We start from the raw sequence: 23,619 nt of genomic DNA, 5'->3' as shown, positions 1-23,619 counted from the left end.
ATATATATATTTTTGTTTGTTTGTTTTTTGCAATACGCGGGCCTCTCACTGTTGTGGCCTCTCCCGTTGTGGAGCACAGGCTCTGGACACGCAGGCTCAGCGGGCCCAGCCACTCCGCGGCATGTGGGATCTTCCCGGACCGGGGCACGAACCCGCGTCCCCTGCATCGGCAGGCGGATTCTCAACCACTGCACCACCAGGGAAGCCCTGTTATATTTTTAAAAAATTAGAATCTGCTACTATGAACTTACGCTACATTACTAATTTTTAAAAATTATATGTGTATATATTTCAAATTCTTTGCATAGTACAAACTCTTTCTCTAGTATATACAAAATATGCACAAATTTTGCATGCCCTTTTTGGAGCCTCCTATATTAGATTAAGAATTCCTGAGGCAGAGGTTAGGAAAAGGAGAAAAGAGAGTAAGACAAGTCATGTGATGTCAGCATTGTTTTTGAGCTGTTTGGAGGGCAAATCACAGTGTATATTTCGGAGTTAAATCTCTTGGGAAGACAGGGCTTCCTTCTTGGTGCAGTGGTTAAGAATCCGCCTGCCAATGCAAGGGACACGGGTTCAAGCCCTGGCCCAGGAGGAGCCCACATGCCGCGGAGCAACTAAGCCCATGCGCCACAACTACTGAGCCTGCACTCTAGAGTCCACAAGCCACAACTACTGAAGCCCATGTGCCAAAACTACTGAAGTCCACGCGCCTAGAGCCCGTGCTCCACAGCAAGAGAAGCCACCACAATGAGAAGCCCGCTCACCGCAATAAAGAGTAGTCCCTGCTCTCAGCAACTAGAGAAAACCAGCATACAGCAGTGAAGACCCAATGCAGCCAAAAATTAAATAAAAGAATAAATAAATAAATTTATTTAAAAAAAAAACTCTCGGGAAGAATTCTTGAGGCTGCTAGCTCTGGAGCTTAATAATCATACAATTTGGCTTTTGCTCTGTATTCATTAGGCAACCTTCTGAATATGACTTAGCTTCTTGTGTGAATCAGTTTCCAGGGAAAGATTATGCTGATCACAGTGGTCACTTGACAGCTCTTCTTTTAAAAGATGTTCATTAGTACAGGGGTTTCTCACTGGTCTTCTGTGAGTTTAGTGGCATGAAATTGTCAATAAGAAATGGCCATGTACTTGTGCATGGACAAATATAGAGTCCAGGAACATAAAACTGAAGACCAGTTCAGGGATCAGGGTAACCCAACCCCTTCCCCTTGGGAAGAAGCAGCCAGAGGCGTACTGAGCATCTACAATATTGCTCCAACATTCACCCTTTCAGGCTGATGTGAACATTAGATCAAATACCACATGTAAAGTGCCAGGTGTGGGGCCTGGATAGACTATGGTGTTAATGTTGTCTGCTCCTCCTCGACTATACAGCACTCAAAGAGTTTATAATATTTTCTGAGAGAATGAATTATTTACTAGAAACTAGAGAATACACCACAATGCAAGGTTAGAAAAATATAAGAATTGACAAAATTTATAGTAGTTGAGGAAGTTACAAGGGGCCAATGGAATTTTCCGGATAAGTCAAATTCTAAACTTGACTTACCCTGGATTTGATTGCATTTCCTTGATTAAAAATTCCAAAATTGTGGGATTTTCCAGGCTTCAGAACTGTGAGAAAAAGTTTCTATTATTTAAGCCACATAGTCTATGGTATTTTGTTAAAGCAGCCTTGAACAGACTAAGATACCTATTGTTGCTATCATCTCCTTCCCCTTCAGATTTCTAGGTTTGAGTTGCTGTCCAGGAATCTGCCATTTTAACCAGGTAATTCTGATGTGGAGGGGTGGGGGGTGGGAGTGGTCTTCAGAAGACACTTAAAGCACTGAGGGTGGTCCGTTCATACACTGCAAAATTGGTGTCATCCTTTATACCCATCCTGTATCTTTCCACCATGTGCACTCCCACCACTGGACAAACTCTCCTAATGATGCTGCTATTCTGGCTATCTCTCAGGAGGCTCTTACATAAAAAATATAACACTACCACCAATCGCTTTAAAAGGTTGGGGAAAAAAGTTATTTTAAGATCATAATATTTGTAACTTTCAGAAAAGCAAAGAATGTGATCGTTATAAGGGTTTAAAATACATTATAGAAAATTAAAAGAGAGTAATATGATTTAAATAAACAAATAAGGTCTTGCTAACATTTTAACACTGACTTTTTAAAAAATATATATATATAAGCAGACAAAGGGCATCTCCATCCCTCCTGTGAAAAGGAATAAAGCTCTGGTCACAGCTGTTTCTAGGTTGTGTTTCCAAAACTAGCTACACCAAGTCTTTCTCTTCAGTAGGTGCCTGTCCAGACTACTTTTCCATTTAGCAAAGTAAACTTTTCTCACTGCCACCTCAAGTTTCTTCTTCTTATTAGTTCATTCATTCAAAAAAAAATATGAGGAAGCAAAGGTGAACAACCCAGAAATGGTACTGAAACCGTGTAACTCAGGTTGAGACTTGAACCCACATGGCCTGGACTCCAACCCAGCCAAAACACAGATTGGGACTTGAGCCCATGGTCTTTTAACTGAGATCACATACCTGGTATCAGGACTTAATGAAACTCAGGTTCTTGATGTCTCATCACAGAAAGAATTCAGTGAGAGACAAAGTGATTGGTAAGAAGAGGATTTATTTAGAGAGAAACACACCCCACAGACAGAGTGTGGGCCATCTCAGAAGGCAAGAGCAGCCCCAGGGTTTGGGGTTGTCAGCTTTTACAGGCGTGGGTAATTTCATAGGCTAATGAGTGGGAGGAGTATTCCAGCTATTTTGGGGAAGGGGTGGGGATTTCCAAGAATTGAGCCACTGCCCACTTTTTGATCTTTATGGTCAGCCTTGGAACTGTCATGGCGCCTGTGGGTGTGTCATTTATCTTGCTGATGTGTTACAGTGAGCGTATACTGAGACTCAAGGTCTAGTGGAAGTCGACTAGTCCACCATCTTAGACCTATTTGATTCTAATCAGTTTATGTCCTCAAGCTATGTCATTCTTTAAATGTTGTGCCCTGCCCCTTTCCCTCTTGTTTCAGTACATGCCTTCATGGATCTTCCATTGTGTTGGGAAGACAGATGAAGACCAAGATGATCTAAAATTGTGACGAGGTCAATAAAACAAATATAACAAATATGAGATGAGGCAGGATGGGAAGAATAGAATCTGTTTTGTAACTTTTACTATGGAATATTTCAAACATATACAGAAGTTGATAGAAGTATAATAAATACCCATATAATACAGCTTCACCAGTCTCCAACACATGTCTGATCTTGTTCTGTCTCTAGCCCATTCATTTATTCCTCTCTTAAACCATTATCACACCTGAAGAAAAATAGTCTACTTTTTCTATTTTCAGTGATGGAACCTACTTTTCATAAATTGGTCTAAGAAGTCCTTACAAGCAGTAATGAGTGCAAAATCACAGACATGGGAAGAGATTGGCATGGCTTTGGCTAGAAGAGTTGATGGCCATAGGCAGGGTTCCCATATATGGGTATCTTTTGGCCTACACAGTGGTTTAAAACAAATTACAATTCTGTACCAGTATTTTTGCATGGAGTGATTACTTTTAAAACCTGGATTTCTGACTTCTTTTGAAAAATCTGAAAATGTGGCAATCAGGGACCCACATAGGGATTCTATAATCATGGGGCCAAGAAGCATCTTCCTGTTGGAAAGGGTGCATGTGAATACACTGGTCTACCCCACCTCCCCCTTCATTCACCAACAAAACCTACCTGCCCCTGTAGGCATCAGAGTTTGTGACTCCTCTTTTGTAGCTGACAGGAAGTCAGGGGTCTGGAGCAGAGTGAACAAGGGGAAGAAACCATTTGAAGAGGTAAGTGGGGATCAGATCTTTCAGGACCGATAGGCCCTAAGAAAGAGATTAGGTGCGACATGATGGAAGAGTTTTAAGTAAGGGAGAAAATTTGCATTGTAAGGTCAATCTTTTGGTTATGTTGATGAGACTGAGGGCAAGCGTGAAAGGAGAATGGCTGGGAAGCTATGGCTAAACGTTAGGGAAGAAATGACAGTCTGGACTAGAGATTGGCAGAGGAACTGGGAAATTCAAGTTGTATTATGTAGGAAGAATCAATAGGACTTGTTGACATATTTGAGTTGGGGCTGGAAAAAGAGACAACTCAAGGGCTGAGAGTGACATTTGGTTTTCCGACTTGATGCAATGGCTGGGCAATGTGGCCATTTATGACAGGTGAGGACTGGCAGAAGGAGGCAGGGAGATAGTGTTCAGGAAGAATCCCAGAGCACAATTTTGGAATCCATGTGAACTGTCTGTGAAAATCAGAAGTAAAGCTGCCACATGGGCCTTTGGCTAGAAGAGTGTGAAGGTTGGCAAACAGGCATTCCTCTCATCTAGTCTTAGAAGAAGAAGCCAAGTCCTTTTTAAAAATCACCACCCTCTGCCCCACACTTTCCCACCCTCAACTTCAACCAGCCACTGCAGCAAATGCAAGAAACATTCAATGAAGATCTTCTTTCTATAAGGTAGTCTCTGATGAAGTCCAAAGATATGAGGATTCCCTACCCTTACAAAGATCACAGTTTGAGGAAAAATTCTAGGCTTTTAACCACGCATAGTTTAATTCTGAGCATGGGTACTCAGCTAACTCCATCACACTTAAGTCAAAGAAATGGTCTGGGAGGGTGGGTACTTGTGTTGGAGGTTGGAAGGGTGGGTGTGTGAGGAAGTGGTGGAGGAGGCAGGGGAGTTTGGCTCAGTGCCAGCAGACAGAATCCAAAGAGTACAAAAGAGGTAGGAAGACCATACATGGGAGGGGAGTCCACAAGTGACAGGGGAGGCTGCTCAAAGAAGGGCAGTCCAAGCACAGACCTTTGGTGGATGACCTCTGTAATGCCAGACACTTCATTCTCCCTCTCTGGCCTTCTGGACTTCAGTTTTTTTCTTATCAATACAATGAGGATTTAGACTAAATAGATGGTGGTTCTCCATCTCACTGGAGAAATGTGGCTATGGTGGGATCCATTATGAGGTTTATATCAATTAATATTTTTAAATTTTACAAAGTATTGAATTGGCCTAAAAGTTCATTTTGGGTTTTCTGTAAGATGTTAAAACCCAAATGAACTTTCTGGCCAACCCTATACTAAATGATGCCAATCATTTCTACTGTGTATAAATTATATTGGAATGAATTGCGTTTGTTCTTCAGTAGGAAAAGGACAGGTAGGAATTACAGATAACCTTGAGGAGTTACTCATGAATCATCATCAACGACCCCTCTCATCCGCTTCAGCCCCACTTACCAACATTGAAGAGTTATGGTGATTTTGAATCATCTTTTTTTCTTTTAACCTAATCACCAAGGTTTTAGAATACTGTCAAAATCTAAGAATAGGTCCTACATGTGACCAACATTCATCATATTCATCATAAATATCTTTTTTTAAAAAAACTAACAATAACATCTGTGTACCAGTACTGGTACCCTTTATTCAGGGTGGTAACCAAAACAAGTTCCCAACTCCACTGCTAGACTCTAAGTGCCTCGAAACCTGGGGGAAGGGAACAGGTACCCAGGGCATCAAGTCTCATTCAGCTCTGCAGCATGCAGCATATTCTCTGGCACATAATAGAAGCTAAAAAAAGGTTTGTTGAATTCAGTTGACTGATTTGGTTGGAAAAGTTCACATAACAGTGACGAGAACCATAAGATACTCCAACTGCTCCAAACTGTAGTCTTTTGCTATGGTGTGTTATTTTATGTGTATTTTGATTTTTTTTAAATTGTAGTCAGTAAATTAAAATGTGGCAAGTTCCCACAAAATACTGGGATTCCAGATTCCACTAAAGTTTGAGAGACCCGGCAACTCTAGGTCTTGTTCTGGAATCGTGCTTATGGACAGGGGTGAGTAGTAGCTATCCTTGTTGGTTGGCCTTTGCTCTGCACCTGACATTTCCCACCAAATCCCGGGCATGGATATGTATGATGATGTCTCTTCTAATAGAAGAAAAATCCTTGGCCTTTTTTTCATCAACAGTGAGAAAACGGGGGTGCAGGACTTCCAAGAATGATGGAGTGAGGATGTCTGTAAATCTGCTCTTCCATAGAAGCAACAAAAACACGTCTCAATGTGGCTTCTCCTTTGTCTTTGGATGTGGGGTATCTTTTTTGGTGAGTTCCAGTGTCTTCCTGTTGATGATTGTTCAGCAGTTAGTTTCCGGTGCTCTGGCAAGAGACAGTGAGCACACGTCCTTCTACTCCGCCATCTTGAACCAATCTCCCCATCACGAATATCTTGATGAAGGAGAAGTTTGTAAAACCTCTAAACTAGACCATTTTAAGCCTTCTTCCAACTTTAATATTATATAATTTTGAAATGCCTATGTATGGAAAGCTGGAAGAAACTGTCTCTTCCAGAATCACAGCTAATTATTTCTGTATTAAATTAAGATATAAATTAAAAGTAACACATGAGATTACTATCTTTTAAATTCTCATCGCTATTTTTTAAGTTCTGAAATTCCTATTTGAGAAAGAGAAAAGTGCATACTCTCACGTCAAGGAGCTGGCCTGATACTTACAGATATACCACAGTGTCTTCCTGGTGAACATAACAATTTCATAGAGCAGCTACATCAGACAAGTCTACTCTGTGACTGTCATGATGGATCAAGACAAAAACAAGACCTCTCTGTAATCATGTCTGAACACAGGCAAAAACATGAGCATTGTCCAAGGTACAAAAACTATCCAAACCACAAAAATGACCAAACAGCTAGCCATACCTGACTAGTATGAGTCACTGCTTCTTCTTTACCAATCACAGCATTAGCCTTATTTCATTCTTCTTCTTTTATAGATAAGATTTATTAAGATACCTAATTATGGAATTTTCCTTGCTTCCTGACAGCATCCAATTCAGAGCAAAGCCGTTTTGCTTTAAACACTCCCCAAATCACCAACACAAGACCAAATCCTATAACACCTTTCTATCACCTCTTACTGAGACCTGTGTTTTCCATAGGGTGCATTCCCCTTCACTCTAATGGGCAATAACCTAACTTGTTTAATGATCGCTGTGTTTCTATGGCTTTCAGCTGGAGAGCATTAACGCATTCACAGCTGAACTATTCTCCAGAGAATTAACCAAATGACCAATTTCAAGTGCTTTTTGTCTCTCACCAAGAAGCCCAGGGACTTCCTGAATCAGAATATAGTTCAGCTTCATATTTCTGCAATTGTAGAGCATTTAACTCAGATTCTTAGGGCTTGGAAATACCCAAGCAGTAGTTGTCCAATACATATCATAAGGCCTAAGAGACTTTAAAAACTTAAATCTGTGTGTTGTACATATGAAACTAATATAATGTGGTAAATCAACTATACCTCAGTGAAAAAATATTTTTTTAAAAAAGATTTAAGAGAAGCCTAAATGAATGAATCTGAATTGTCTGAAAACACCTCAGTCAGTTGGGAGTGAGAGTGGGGTTTGATAGGGCAGCAGTGTACAGTGTGGAGGAAAATGGACTCCAAAACTGTGCAGGAGGGGTTCCCACTTCCACTGACCACCATGAGAATAGAAGCCCCTGGAACTGTGTAACATGGCAATCCTGGATTAAAATGTTAGGTGAAGAGTAGCTAGAAATGTTAAAGAGTTTCATTTGACACAAAGATTAACCAAAGGGCATCTAAATTGTCAATCAGATCAGAATGCTTAACTGCTGAGAGTAATGAGATGAGGAATGCAAAAAAAAATCTTAATAAAAGAAAACACAACCTCCAAATCCCTCATGCTGCCATGGCAACTGGAGCTCACAAATGGTGGAATTGTAAAGGCAGCTGGATTTGAGCACATGTAACTGTTGGGAGTTGGAGGGTGGGGAGGAGGATGAGGGCAAGATCCCACCATGAGGAAAATGGAAACTGGGCAAGGGAAAATGTACACTAATTCTGGTAACAAAAATAAAATTGGTCACAGCTGTTAGCTGTAAGAGAGGGAAAGGGGAATAAGTGGATTTTACTTTTGCATGATGTTTTTCATCAGAGATTGTTAAAACACACTTAACTCTCATTAATTCATTCCTTGAGCACTGCACTGAGGGTGCAGTCACCCATTTTATGGGCAATATGGTCAGCTCAGTGACTGATGATTAGGTGGAAAAGGAATAAAACATTCCATAGCAACTGGCTATGGTACTAAATATGAGTTTACAAACTCATTTGAATGCCCAAATTCCCCTTTACCAAAATTTCTCTAACTTTATTCAGTAAAGCTTAACATTAAAAGAATTTTTTTTATCTCAAAATGGGGCTAAATGAAATCCATTGTTGAATCTTGGTAAAGGGCATGGGGGAGTTCCTTGCGCAATTCTTGCAGTTTATCCATACATTTGAATTCTATCAAAACACAAAGCAACAACAAAATAATTAGAGCAGCTGTGTCTGGTGCTTTTCTGAGGGCAGGACTTTCTAGCTGTTGTGTCCATTGTCATGGCCCAGTGCTAAGTGTAAGGCTTTGCCCACATTAGGTGCTCAATCAGTGCTTGTTGACTGAATGGGCATTCAGTTAATGGTAGCAACTGTTACTAAGTGCAGTTTGCCAATGCATTCTCACTAAAGTACCAACTAAGCAGCTCCAACAAGTCAAGTATCATAGGGATATTCTCTGATGACTTCCTTGGTCACTAATATTCTTTCATTCATTCCACACATATTTTCCAAGTGATTCTAGGGTGCTGGGAACTGTGCCAGATGCTGGGTATTCAGAGCTGATGAATTTCCAGCACATGTACTCATTGAATTTATAGTCTGGTGGAGGAGACGGACATGAAACAAAAAATTCACAAAAGGGAATTGGCCTACAATGGTGACAAGGATTATGAGAGAAGGGTACAAAGTGCTCAGAGTGCCTGGGGTAGGGAAAAAGAAGAGAATAGAAAGAATGAGCCATGTGTAATGATCAAAGAAGAAAGTGGTATAACATCAACCTGGAGAACTGTATGGAGATAGGTGTGGGGGAGGAAAAATGAATTTCCCTCTACTCTTCTGAGTTCATGGCTGAGATCCCTGTAATAAAAGACAGATTAACAAACAAAAACAATTATTAACATGAATACATGGGAGATACCTAGGAACAATTAATAACTCAAAGAGGTGGCTTAGAATTCAAGATTAAATACCATCTTAAGAGGAAGGGGAGGGGAGAGGACTGTAGACCTCTTAAGGGAAAGTAAATGAATTTTAGAAAGGTGACTGGTCCCTTAGAAGAATAGATGGGAGGTATGATATTTTGTTATAGAGTTTGTCTGGGTGTGGCGTTGATGTCTAGTCTCTGCTCCTGTGATAAGAGTCAATCTTCCCTTGGTGATGAAACTCCCAGGGAGGAGATTTATGACAGTTGAGCTCCTTTCAGAGGATCTGTCTTTAGGCAGGTAAGTGGAGTTGAGAGAAAGCCCCTGCCTGCATTTGCTGTTTTTCAAGTGCCTACAGCTCAAAATAATCAATATGCCAAAGTGGTGTATTTTGAGGTAACATATTCTATCCTTCACTGACCACTTCAGACCTTGTAGACAAATTATGGACTTGAGTTTTACTGTGAGAGCAGCAGGAAGCATGAAGGATGCCAGTCTTAGAAGGGAACTGATTGGACTCACACCTTCTAAAGATCTCTCAAGCTATTGTCAAAGTCTGAAGTTCTTTCCACTGAGTCTCACTGCCATACACTATGGAGGGACCAAGATGGAATTTTTAAAACCTAACACAAAATAAAGGTAGCTTATCTTTATGCAGCCAAGTGAGGATTCTTATGCACTGAAGCTCAGCAGGCCAACTGGCTAATGATAGTAGTTTATACTTATTTAGTGCTTAATCTTCCTCAAGCATTATTTGAAACTCATTACACACAATAACTCATTAAATTTTCATTAAGTCTATGAGGTAGTTATCTCCATTTTTACGGATGAGGGTTTTGAGACTTAGAGAATTTTAAGTAACTTTACCAAAGTCCCAGAGTAAGCGGGGAAACTTTAATCATATCCCAGCAGGCTGGCTTCCAAACCAGTGGTGATGATATTGAAGGGATCAGGTTATGCCACCCCAAAATATGTCATAAGGCTTATTGCTATAAGGATTATTTTGAGCTGAAGGCAATTGAGAATCAATAGATGCAGGAAGAGTTCTCTGCTTTCCCTTATATACCTAAAAGCATGCCATAAATTTCCCTATGTGAAGGTGCTCCCCTGTACCAGGAAGAGTAGAGCAACTCCTCACCAGAGGTGGAGAGAGGAGGTTGCCTAAACAGTCCTTACTAAAATAAAACTTCTCTTCCATTAGTTTCTTCATATACAATTGACCCTTGAACAAATGCAAGGGTTAGGGGTGCCAACCCTTTGCAAAGTGGAAAATCCACGTATAACTTATAAATGAGCCTCTATATCTTCAGTTCCACATGCCTGAATTCAACCAGCCAAAGATTCAATCAACCGTGGATCATATAGTAGTGTAATAGTTACTACTGAAAAAAATCTGGAGAGGACAGACAGCAAAAGCAAGAAATACAATTCTGCAGCTTGTGGAAGGAAAACCACATTCACAGAAAGATAGACAAAATGAAAAGGCAGAGGACTTTGTACCACATGAAGAAACAAGATAAAACTCCAGAAAAACAACTAAATTAAGTGGAGACAAGTAACCTTCCAGAAAAAGAATTCAAAATAATGATAGTGAAGATGATCCAGGACCTTGGAAAAAGAATGAGGCAAAGATCGAGAAGATGCAAGAAATGTTTAACAAAGAACTAGAAGAATTAAAGAACAAACACCTAGAAGAATTAAAGAACAAACAAACAGGTGAACAATACAATAACTGAAATGAAAAATACATTAGAAGGAATAAATAGAATATCTGAGGCAGAAGAACGGATAAGTGACCTGGAAGACAGAATGGTGGAATTCACTGCTGCAGAACAGAATAAAGAAAAAAGAATGAAAAGAAATGAAGACAGCCTAACAGACCTCTGGGACAACATTAAACACAACAACATTCACGTTATAGGGGTCCCAGAAGGAGAAGAGAGAGAAAGGACTTGAGAAAATATTTGAAGAGATTATAGTGGAAAATTTCCCTAACATGGAAAAAGAAATAGGCATCCAAGTCTAGGAAGTGCAGAGAGTCGCAGGCAGGATAAACCCAAGGAGAAACATACTGAGACATATAGTAATCAAACAGACAAAAATTAAAGACAAAGAAAAATTATTGAAAGCAGCAAGGGAAAAATGACAAATAATATACAAGGAAACTCCCATAAGGTTAACAGCTGATTTCTCAGCAGAAACTCTACAAGCCAGAAGGGAGCAGCATGATATATTTAAAGTGATGAAAGGGAAGAACCTACAACCAAGATTACTCTACCCAGCAAGAATCTCATTCAGATTCAACAGAAAAATCAAAAACTTTTCAGACAAGCAAAAGCTAAGAGAATTCAGCACCACCAAACCAGCCCTACAACAAATGCTAAAGGAACTTCTCTAAGCGGGAAACGCAAGAGAAGAAAAGGACCTACAAAAACAAATCCATGACAGTTAAGAAGATGGTAATAGGGACATACATATGGATAATTACCTTAAACATGAATGGATTAAATGCTCCAACCAAAAGACACAGGCTCACAGAATGGATACAAAAACAAGACCCATATATATGCTGTCTACAAGAGTACCACTGCAGACCTAGGGACACATACAGACTGAGAGTGAGGGGGAGGGGATGGAAAAAGATATTCCATGCAAATGGAAATCAAAAGAAAGGTGGAGTAGCAATACTCATATCAGATAAAATAGACTTCAAAATAAAGAATGTTACAAGAGACAAGGAATGAGACTACATAATGCTCAAGGGATCAATCCAAGAAGAAGATAAAACAATTATAAATATATATGCACCCAACATAAGATCACCTCAATACATAAGGCAACTGCTAACACCTATAAAAGAGGAAATTGACAGTAACACAACAATAGTGGAGGACTTTAACACCTCACTTACACCAATGGACAGATCATCCAAAATGAAAATAAATAAGGAAACATAAGCTTTAAATGACACAATAGACCAGATAGACTTAATTGATATTTATAGGACATTCCATCCAAAAACAGCAGATTACACTTTCTTCTCAAGTGCACATGGAACATTCTCCAGGATAGATAACATCTTGGGTCACAAATCAAGCCTCAGTAAATTTAAGGAAATTGAAATCATATCAAACATCTTTTCTGACCACAATACTATGAGATTAGGAAATATTTACAGGCAAAAAAACTGTAAAAGACACAAAACATGGAGGCTAAACCATACGTTACTAAATAACCAAGAGATCACTGAAGAAATCAAAGAGGAATTCAAAAAATACCTAGAGACAAATGACAATGAAAACAAGCTGATCCAAAACCTATGGGATGTAGCAAAAGCAGTTCTAAGAGTGAAATTTATAGCTTTACAAGCCTACTTCAAGAAACAAGAAAAATCTCAAATAAACAATCTAACATTACACCTAAAGGAACTACAGAAAGAACAAACAAAACCAAAAGTTAGCAGAAGGAAAGAAATCATAAAGACCAGAGTAGAAATAAATGAAATAGAAACAAAGAAAGCAATACCAAAGATCAATACAACTAAAAGCTGGTTCTTTGAGAAGATAGACAAAATTGATAAACCTTTAGCCAGACTCATCAAGAAAAAGAGGGAGAGGACTCAAATCAATAAAATTAGAAATGAAAAAGGAGAAGTTACAATGGATACCACAGAAATACAAAACATCCTAGGAGACTACTACAAGCAACTCTATGCCAATAAAATGGACAACCTGGAAGAAACGGAGAAATTCTTAGAAAGGTATAACCTTCCAAGACTGAACCAGGAAGAAATAGAAAATATGAACACACCAATCACAAGGAATGAAATTGAAACTGTGATTAAAAATCTTCCAACAAACAAAAGTCCAGGACCAGATTCCTTCACAGGTGAATTCTCTCAAACATTTAGAGAAGAGCTAACACCCATCCTTCTCAAACTCTTCCAAACAATTACAGAGGAAGGAAAACTCCCAAACTCATTCTATGAGTCCACCATCACCCTGATACCAAAACCAGACAAAGATACTACAGGAAAAAGAAATTACAGACCAATATCACTGATAAATATAGATGCAAAAATCCTCAACAAAATACTAGCAAACAGAATCCAGCAGCACATTAAAAGGATCATACACCATGATCAAGTGGGATTTATCCCAGGGATGCAAGGATTCTTCAATATACGCAAATCAATCAATGTGATACACCATATTAACAAATTGAAGAATAAAAACCGTATGATTGTCTCAATAGATGCAGAAAAAGCTTTTGACAAAATTCAATACCCATTTATGATAAAAACTCTCCAGAAAGTGGGCATAGAGGGAACCTCCCTCAACATAATAAAGGTCATATATGACAAACACACAGCAAACATCATTCTCAATGGTGAAAAACGGAAAGCATTTTCTCTAAGATCAGGAACAAGACACGGATGTCCACTCTCGCCACTGTTATTCAACATAGTTTTGGAAGTCCTAGCCATGGCAATCAGAGAAGAAAAAGAAATAAAAGAAATCCAAATTGGAAAAGAAGAAGTAAATCTGTCACTGTTTGAAGATGACATGGTACTATACATAGAGAACATTAAAGATGCCTCCAGAATACTACTAGAGCTAATCAATGAATCTGGAAAAGTTGCAGGATACAAAATTAATGCACAGAAATCTCTTGCATTCTTATGCACTAACAATGAAAGATCAGAAAGAGAAATTAAGGAAACAATCCCATTCACCATTGCAACAAAAAGAATAAAATAGCTAGGAATAAACCTACCTAAGGATGTAAAAGACCTGTACTCAGAAGACTATAAGACACTAATGAAAGAAATCAAAGATGTCTCAAACAGATGGAGAGATATACCATGTTCTTGGATTGGAAGAATCAACATTGTGAAAATGACTATACTACCCAAAGCAATCTACAGATTCAGTGCAATCCCTATCAAATTACCAGTGGAATTTTTTACAGAACTAGAACAAAAAATCTTAAAATTTGTGCGAAGACACAAACGACCCTGAATAGCCAGAGCAGTCTTGGGGGAAAAAAAACGGAGCTGGAGGAATCAGACTCCCTGACTTCAGACTCTACTACAAAGCTACAGTAACCAAGACAATATGGTACTGGCACAAAAACAGAAATATAGATCAATGGAACAGGATAGAAAGCCCAGAGATAAATCCAAGCACCTATGGTCAATTAATCTAAGACAAAGGAGGCAAGGATATACAATGGTGAAAAGGCAGTCTCTTCAATAAGTTGTGCTGGGGAAACTGGACAGCTACATGTAAAAGAATGAAATTAAAACACTCCCTAACACCATACACAAAAACAAACTCAAAATGGATTAGAGACCTAAATGTAAGACTGGACACTATAAAACTCTTAGAGGAAAACATAGGAAGAACATTCTTTGACATAAATCACAGCAAGATCTTTTTTGATCCACCTCCTAGAGTAATGGAAATAAGAACAAAAATAAACAAATGGGACCTAATCAAACTTAAAATCTTTTGTAAAGCAAAGGAAACTACAAAGAAGATGAAAAGGTAACCCTCAAAATGGGAGAAAATATTTGCAAACAAATCAATGGACAAAGGATTAGTGTCCAAAATATATAAATAGCTCATGCAGCTCAATATTAAAAAAACAAACAACCCAATCCAAAAATGGGCAGAAGACCTAAATAGACATTTCTCCAAAGGAGACATACAGGTGACCAAAAGCACACAAAACCCTGCTCAACATCACTAATTATTAGAGAAATGCATATCCAAACTTCAATGAGGAATCACCTCACACCAGTTAGAGTGGGCATCATCAGAAAATCTACAAACAACAAATGCTGGAGAGGGTGTGGAGAAAAGGGAACCCTCTTACACTCTTGGTGGGAATGTAAATTGATATAGCCACTATGGAGAACAGTATGGAGGTTCCTCAAAAAACTAAAAACGGAATTACCATATGACCTAGCAATCCCACTATTGGGCATATACCCAGAGAAAACCATAATTCAAAAAGACACATGCACCCCAATATTCATTGCAGCACTATTTACAATAACCAGGTCATAGAAGTAACCTAAATGCCCATCGACAGGCGAATGGATAAAGAAGATGTGGTACATATACACAATGGAATATTATTCAGCCATAAAAGGGAACAAAATTGGGTCATTTGTAGAGACGTGGATGGATCTGGAGACTGTCATACAGAGTGAAGTAAGTCAGAAAGAGAAAAACAATTATTGTATATTAACGCATATATGTGGAACCTAGAAAAATGGTACAGATGGACCGGTTTTCAGGGCAGAAATAGAGACACAGATGCAGAGAACAAATATGGACACCAAGGGGGGAAAGTGGCAGGAATGTTGGTGGTGGTGGGATGAATTGGGAGATTGAGATTGACATATATACACTAATATGTATAAAATGGATAACTAATAAGAACCTTCTGTATAAAAAAATAAATTCAAAAAAGAAAAAGAAAAAATTATGCATGTTGGTGAACCTGAGCAGTTGAAATCAATGTTGTTCAATGGTCAACTGTATTTCCTAGCTACTTCATGGTTTATCATTCCTTGAAGCCCAAACCCTTTTCCTTTGTTAAAATGATGTATAAACTCCAGAGTCTAACCATTTCTTTGAGTTTCACTTCTCCTCTGTGAGCTCATCCTGCACATAAATATGAATGAAAGCTGCATGCCTTTTCTCTTGTTAATCTGTCTTTTGTTAGTTTAATTTGCAGGCTTCCAGGGATTGAACCTAAGAGTGGAAAAAGTTTTTCCTCCTTTATAGTAGTAATGGGAGTCTAGATCACAGAGGGACTGAGCATGTCACATAACTATGTGGTGCTCCAAAATTCAGTTACACAGGTCCCTGGATTCCAAACCACCATGAAAGCACTTTGGTGACAGAAAAGAACCACAAAGTAAAACATACATCAATCACATTTTAAAAACAAATAACTCCCCAAACCCACTTGGATTCTGTTTTCACATAATCTGGTGAAGAAGGTTTCTGCAGAGATCAAGGGAAGTTCAGTCCCTGGTCCCATACACCCCCAGACCTCATACTCATCCAGGGCCTACTCCCTAACTCTCCACGCTGTTGGGGCTAGGGTTCCAGGACCTCAGTGACAGGACTCAAGTCCCATACCAGGTTTAAGAGATCTCTTCCCAGGCACTCCTAGGAACCTCAGCCTCTCCCAGAATCGGCGTCTTACTCTGTTCTCATCTTGCTGCTTGGCCTGGATATGAATTCTTTTTGTCTTGTCTCCCTCTTGCCCCAAGCCACCTCTGGTGGACTTCTGCCCAGACTTTCTGGACCACAGTCAAGCTGATCCAGCATGTGGATGACAGCTGTAAGTCATCACACAACAGTGACTGTCAGCAGGGCTGAAACTCTCAGCCCTTGAATAAAATGAGACAGCGGCCTTTCTAGCGATCTAGACCAGTGTTTCTCAAACTGTGTGTTGACCAGACCTACAGCAACAAATCCCTCAGGAGCCTGTTAGAAGTATTTAGGCCCCTCCCTCAATTTTCTGAATTGGAAATTGTCAGGGTGAGGCAGTTTAATCTTGTTTAATGAGCCCTCCAAGCGTGGTTGATGAGGGCCGAAAGCAGAGTCACTAATCAGCCAGGTTCAGCAAACTGTGGCCCATGGCCAAATTCAGGCTTCCACCTGTTTTTCTACTACTCACAAGCTAAGAATGGTTCTTACATTTTCAAATGGTTGGGGAAAAAAACTAAAAAAGAATGATATTTCAAGATGTGTGAAACATTATTTTAAATTGAAATTTTGGTGTTCATAACTAAAGTTTTATTGGAACATAGCCATGCCCATTCATATACATATTGAGCTATAACGGCAGAACTGTGACAGAGACCATAGGCCTAAAATATTTGCATCTGATCCTTTGAGAAAAATTTTGTTGACCCCCTGCTCTAGGCAAAGCTGTTTTGGAATCCACAATGTTTGGCAAGGTGTGGCAACTGTCAGCTGAACCCCCAAACACAGGCTAGTTACACAGAGTGGAAGCAGTCATCCCGGACTTTGCTGCATAGAATCTATTTCTGTGCCATGCGGTTAAATTAGTTTATGTCTCTAAAAAATGCTAAAAATGGCACTAGGATTTGGAAAAGTTTCCAAAGACCCATCCAGTCCCATATCCAAATAAATAAATCTGTTTTCTTGCAGCCCAAAACTTCTGCTTTCATGGCTGGAAATTTTGCCAGATATGCCCAGCTGGTATTTACTATGTGTCTGCAGGACAACTATTGGGCAGGGAGCTTTATTTTCTTGGGCTAATTAGGAGTGTCCATGGAAGAAGACTAGTGAGCGCAGGAATTCTGAGAGTCTGAGGAATGTTAAGCTTGGCTTGAGCTGGAACTCAACTATACTTGGTTTAGAGTGAATTGAAAATCCACATACAAAAGCACCATTCACTGAAACAGGCTGTGTGCACAGGGCACAGGCACACATGAAGACACTTCATAAAACATAAATAAAATCTGTAGTTTCTGGTGTAAAGAGTCCCAAGAAACGAGGCTAGGCAGGTAGTTAGATCATTGAGAAACTTGTGTAACACACCTTGGAAGCTAGGATTTATCCAATATGTAACTGGGCATAATGGGAGTGTTTTAAGAATGAGGATGTCTGTTTCTTTAATGCTAGGTTGTATTAAACTCCAGGTATACAAAACAATGTTCTTGCTGTAAGGAAATGTCTAGTAGGAGAAACATATATGTAAACAAAAAATGTTAATACTTAAATTTAAAATTTTTAACTTAATGTTAGGATTTTTAAAGTTTGTGAATCCAAGAGCAAGACACCTCCAATTTGGACATGCAGGTTCCCAAGCTCCCCCAACTTCACTGTGGATTTAGTAGGTCTGAGTGGTCCACATGGGATGACTATGATGTAAGATTCCAGGCCAACCACCAGGGAAACCTGCCCCCAAAGGAGGGCACTTCAGAGAGAAGGGTCAGCAGTAACAAGGCTTTGGGCAGGAGATGTGCGTCTGTTCAGGGAAAGTCAAGTTGTTCAATTTGATTGGAATTTAAGACCCCTGCAGGTGATGACAGGGGGGATGTTTGTGATGGAGACTGAGTTCTCGAGTCTGACCAAGTAGTGTTCAATTCCCGGCTTTCTTCTTGTTTGCCAGGTGACCTTTCTTAATCTTTCACCTCTCAATTTCCTCATTGCTAAAATGGGGATCATGATTGCTCCTACTTCATAGGATTATTGTGAGGTTTAAATAAAACCTTTCATGGAGATAACGTAGCACAAAGCTTGGCTCATTGCTTTCAGTAAATGTTTGCTACTTGGATTTTAAATCATTATTGTATATGAGTCCAAAACATTTAAGCCAAAAACAAATTCTAACTACATTAACCTTGGTGGTTGCCAGAGGTGGGATGTGGGAGGTGGGTGAAATGGGTGAAGGTGGTCAAAAGGTACAAACTTTCAGTTACAAGATAAATAAGTTCAGGGATGTAATATAGAGCATGGTGACTATAGTTAACAATACTGTAGAGTATATTTGAAAGGTTCCAAGAAACTATAGCTTAAAAATTCTCACCACAAGAAAAAGTCATGATTATGTGAGGTGATGGATGTTAACTAAATTTACTGTGGTAATCATTTCACAACATATACATTTATTAAATCAGTAGGTTGTACACCTTAAACTAATACAATGTTATATCTTAATTATTTCTCAATAAAATTGGAAAAAAAAAATCAAACAGGCCAAGTGCTTCCCTCTCTCCTGATCAGGTATGACCACACCCGTCAGAGTCCTTTCTTAGTGCACACCTGGTACATACATTTATCACTACATTTTCTAAATTATTTTTCTTTACTTAAGTCATCATCATCACTTAGCACATTGACTGTGATGTGGTCAGTATTGAAATCAAGGTTTACTCCCTTTCTTAAACATTAATAGAAAATGTTTCCCAGACTTCAACAGTGGCTGTGCAGAGGCCAGCGTAGGAGATGTGAGATCACTAGGAAAGATTTCCACCTGCTGCAGAGGCAGAAACAGCCATCTTGGGATAAGAAAGCACTGCTCATAATTACATTTCACATTAAAAGTTGATTTCAGATTTCATTTCATTTTGTTTTGTTTCAGGTATTTCTTAGATATCTTACTTTTCAATAAGACTACAGACAAGCTAATTTGATCAGGGAGGGAATGAGATAGTTTTCTTAAAGGATTCTGGTTCTCAATCTGGTTTCCTCTTAAATTTAATGTTTTGTTAACCATGCCAAGGATCACACAGTAAAAGATACCCTCAATCCTTTGCCCTTGAGGACTGCAACCTCTATTTAAAAAGTAAAACAGTGTCAACAAAAAATTAATCAGTCGATCTAAGAAAGAAATGGAAAAATTTTATGCCAGCCAAATTTGAGGATTATAACCCAGGAAGAGCATCTCAGAGAGCTCTGAGAACTGTTCTGCCCATTAGAAGTCAAGGCACAGTGATATAAGTTTTTTGAAACAGAGGGCTGTACATTAAACAACGTATTATTAACAGTTTACACAATCCAGATCTAAGCAGTCCCTTGAAAGATCAAGAAGGAATGTTATTTTTTAAGGAGTTGTCTTGTTCGTGCTGGGAAGATGTTGCTCTTTATGGCTGAGCAGGTGATTCTGCCAATGAGGGAGTTTGGTTGATGCATATTACAGATACACAGTGCACAGTGGGGAGCAGAGAGGAGGCCAAAGGGCAGAGAAATTTTTTAAAATAAATTTATTTATTTTTGGCTGAGTTGCGTCTTTGTTGCTGTGGTGGGTTTTCTCTAGTTGCGGTGAGCGGGGGCTACTCTTCGTTGCAGCGCACAGGCTTCTCATTGAGGTGGCTTCTCTTGTTGAGGACCACAGGCTCTAGGCACATGGGCTTCAGTAGTTGCAGCACACAGGCTCAGTAGTTGTGGCTCACAGGCTCTAGAGCACAGGCTCAGTAGTTGTGGTACACAGGCTTAGTTGCTCCGCCGCATGTGGGATCTTCCCAGACCAGTGATCAAACCATGTCCCCTGCATTAGCAGGCGGATTCTCAACCACTGTGCCACCAGAGAAGCCGAGAAATTTTTTTAAGTTTAAATTTTCCTTGTCTTGCCATAAAATATGAACTTTATTTCACACCAGAAATGAAGAAGGAAATGAAATGAAAAAGGAAAAGGAAACAGAAAAAATTGGGATTGCCGTCAAACTAGAAAAAAATATTCCATAGGGAGTGGAATAAGATACCACTCATGATCGTCACTCTGGGGTCCACAACCCCCGCCTGCTTCCTGGGCTTCCTGATAACACCTACCCACAGAGACACTGGTCTATAGTCCTTTCCCTACTCCTCTGAGAGATGGGCAGGTTGAAAGCATCCCCAACCAAGCTCGAGGGCAGTTTCTGCCTGACTCCTGGAGGTTTTACTGAGAACTTCAGTTTTTCTCAACTGGCTTCCTACTTTCTGTGGAGACTGATACTTTTTCCTGCCTTCTACCACTTAGTCCATTAATCCAAGTTGAGTTGAAGTCCAGGCTGGTTCACAGCCCTCTGAATGGCTGGTCTATCAAGTCCAAGATTCCCTAGTACTTGTAATCAAGTTACCTGATATGGTCTAAGGAGTCAAAAGTTACGTGGGCAGTTTTTAGCTCTGTGTCAAACACCTACTGGTTATTAAGAAAAAAAAAAAAAGATGCCAAATTGTCTGAAACTAAGTCAAACTAAATCAATTTTTCTCTGAGTCAGGTAAGATGACAAAAAGTATTTTAAATGGCCCTGATACGTGGGGAACGCTCCCAAATTATACCCTAGATCATTTAGTCCCTTCAGCTGCTCATCTCTCCCAACTGAAATAAGTGACGCACTCAAGGTTTTCATCACTGCTGGGTGCAGGTGATGCCAAAATCTTGGCTGTCTGTACACTAATGCTGAAATGAGATACGGAGACAGAGTTTTGGAGGAGAAAGAAAAGGTGGCTTTATTCTTTGCCAGGCAGAGAGGGGAACACAGCAGGCTAGCACCTCAAGAACTGTGCCCCCCTCTCTGGGGCATAGGGAGAGGACTATAGTCGGGACTCGTGGTCCGGGGTATGCATAAAGATCAAGGCAGTAACAGTCTTGCATTCTTCTTTCTTCCGCAAAGTTTCAAAACAGCCACAACACTGAGTCTGGTTGTCTCTAAGGTTGCTGACAAGATTGGGGGTGTGTGCAGGGTCTCAGGTGATCAGTCTCCTAATCTTGATGAGCTTCTCTGGTCCCTTTAATGTTGCCTCAGGTGGTTTCAAGAGTCTGCTCCAATCTTGATTAGCAACTGTTGAATCTACCCTTTGGAACTCAGGGAAGGTCATGGAAGCTTGAGTCTTGCCTACAAGGAATGGGAGATAAAAAGGCCTCCATGCCCGGAAGCCCCACAGGGCCCTGCATGGTTTCACAGGGAGGGATCCCAGCTCTGGCCAGTTGGGGCTTCTCTGTGGCTCTGAAGGTTGGACTGGTACAGGGATCTCAGTGACTCAGCTGAATGACAGGGGGCATCCATATTAAGAGATGTCCACAACTCTGATTTGGGGGAAGTTGTAGTTTTTCAAAGGTTGAGGGTAAAGTCATAAGATTTTAACCTCAAAACCATTTAAGGAATGATAGCCCAACCTTGAATCAAGACTTAAAGGGGGCCTTGAGAACTGCAGCTGGAAACAGAGTCAATCTAAGTGACTCTGTAGCTAAAGGCAAATATCCATAGAGTACTTTGAAGTCAGTCATCCCTTCCTTCCCCACCCCCCATAGGAGAATAAAGTCACTAAAAGGCCTTTGTCTCAGGCCAAACTCAGAAAAGCTCTCTTCACAACTGTGCCAAAAAATCTCTTCACATTTGTACCCTAAAACTTGGCTTATCTTAGAAGGGATTTGGAGTTTCCAAACTCTGGAGTTTTCAAGACACCCAATTCTAATATAATTAATTCTGAAGAATAACGGGAGGGGCAGCTCTGCTCTCTTTTCCACCCCCACCCACTCCCACCCTCTTACATGCAGAGCAACACCCGCTCTTCGCCCCTCACTCACCTGGTTAATTTCTTCAGGTTTCAATCTGAAATCACCTTTTCTGAGAGGTCTTCAGAAATCTGAGTCTATCTATATACAATCACTAAAACTTGTAGTTATTCATTAGTTTTGCCTTTTATTTGATCTGATTTTCATGAATTAAATATTTGTTTTTTTGTTAGTCATTTGTCTGAAGGTGCTTTGGACACCAAAGTCCTGGTCTGTTATGACGTCTTCATTGTTTTCCAGTGTCTTCACTTCTGTTTTTGTATTTCAACAACCTCCTTGCTATCTTCAAACGAATAGGAATCTTTGAAAAAGTAAATGCAAAGAAGTTGAGGATGTGTTCACTGTCTTAATAATGACTTATTCATTCATTAATTCATTTGTTAATGACACTTAGAGGGAACCATGACACTTAAATTCACAAGATATTATCCATTTTGTTTTATGATTGGGGCTGGTCATTTTCAATGACTGGAAATCTTTTGTTCCCCATCCAGAGCACCCCTTCCAAGGTATCATGGAAGCTGCATCAATTCAAGGAAGATTCTTGCCCACTGACCCCCAGTCCCACTCAGATTCTTGTTTCTTGGTGACCCAGAAATCTATACTGTTGATTTTCAAATGTTAATCTGATTTTGGTCCCTGAAAAGCCATTCTAATACCATAGCTTAGTGTATGAGAGGCATGGTGGTGGATGAGCTATCTGAACTAGGTTCTCGGGGATGAATATTACTCGTGCAGTGCTTGTTTTTTGGTAAAAGGCATCATATAAAGGTAAAATAATATCAACATCTTGGACTTGTTTTATTTCTGCTTCTAGAAATTCTCCCTCTCCTGAATTCCTTGGCCACATTGTAGTCTGTGGTCCTCACTCCCCAACACTGCTCCCAGAATTCACCAGGGCCACTTGTACCTTTATGATAGCTCCAGTTGCCATGACAACACCAGGAGCTGGGAGGACTCTGCTTTACTTTATGATGCTTTGCTGTTTTCAAGGTCTCTGCAGTTTTTTTCTGTGGACTGGTCTGTATTCATGTCAAGGAGATGCATTTAATAGTCTATCTACTTTTTCCTCAACATTTATATCTGATCACCCCTTTATCTAGAGCTAGACTTTTCAGAACTTCCAGATACACCTATTAGGAACTTTAAAATTGGGGAGATTTATATTTATTAGCAACAAACCACTTGGCCATTTCTCAATCAATCAAAGTGGTGTTGGTGCCACCTGGTGGTATTTGTCAACTGTGACTTCAATGTCAATGGAGACCACTGGGGTTCTGAACTAGCTGGAGTCCAGAGTGTAAAGGAAGCAATTCCAGGTATGGTCCTGTTAGTTGGAAACTTGCTGCATCTGTGATTTCATCACTTGTGAGAATCTTATATAAATGAGTTTAAATTTTGAAAAAGTCTGCTGATCTTTTTTTTT

This window comes from Grampus griseus (assembly GCF_964374135.1).
Source record: "Grampus griseus genome assembly, chromosome: 1".
NCBI lineage: Eukaryota > Metazoa > Chordata > Mammalia > Artiodactyla > Delphinidae > Grampus > Grampus griseus.
Note: the sequence above shows the minus strand (reverse complement) of the source record.